Raw genomic sequence first — 408 nt, 5'->3', positions numbered from 1 at the left:
TAACCTCTATTGGTCGGAAGTGTATTAAGGAATTTAAAGAAAAGTCATTCGAATGAACAATTTAACAAATGCATGCGACACGGAAGCTAAAAAATACAGTCACAGTAGTCCTGCATGACAAATACTAACTAAACTAATGCAAGTAGATGAAGTCTTTTAAGGAAAAATCTCTTGCCCTTTTAGACAATTTATACATTGTCCAATCTCAGAAAGAGAACCATTAGAAAATAAGTAAACAAATTAAAAAAAAAGAAAAGTTAACTCCTATTTGATATAATAGTAAACTCACGGTACAGAATATTCCTTTTGCTGTATAGATAATCTTTATTCCATCTAGTCTTAGGGAAGAAGAAACTGGCAAATAACCGTAGTCTCTGGAGTACAATGATTCGCCAAAAAAAAAGAAAG

The sequence above is a fragment of the Penaeus monodon genome, chromosome 28, assembly GCF_015228065.2.
Source record: "Penaeus monodon isolate SGIC_2016 chromosome 28, NSTDA_Pmon_1, whole genome shotgun sequence".
In the NCBI taxonomy this organism is placed as follows: domain Eukaryota; kingdom Metazoa; phylum Arthropoda; class Malacostraca; order Decapoda; family Penaeidae; genus Penaeus; species Penaeus monodon.
Note: the sequence above shows the minus strand (reverse complement) of the source record.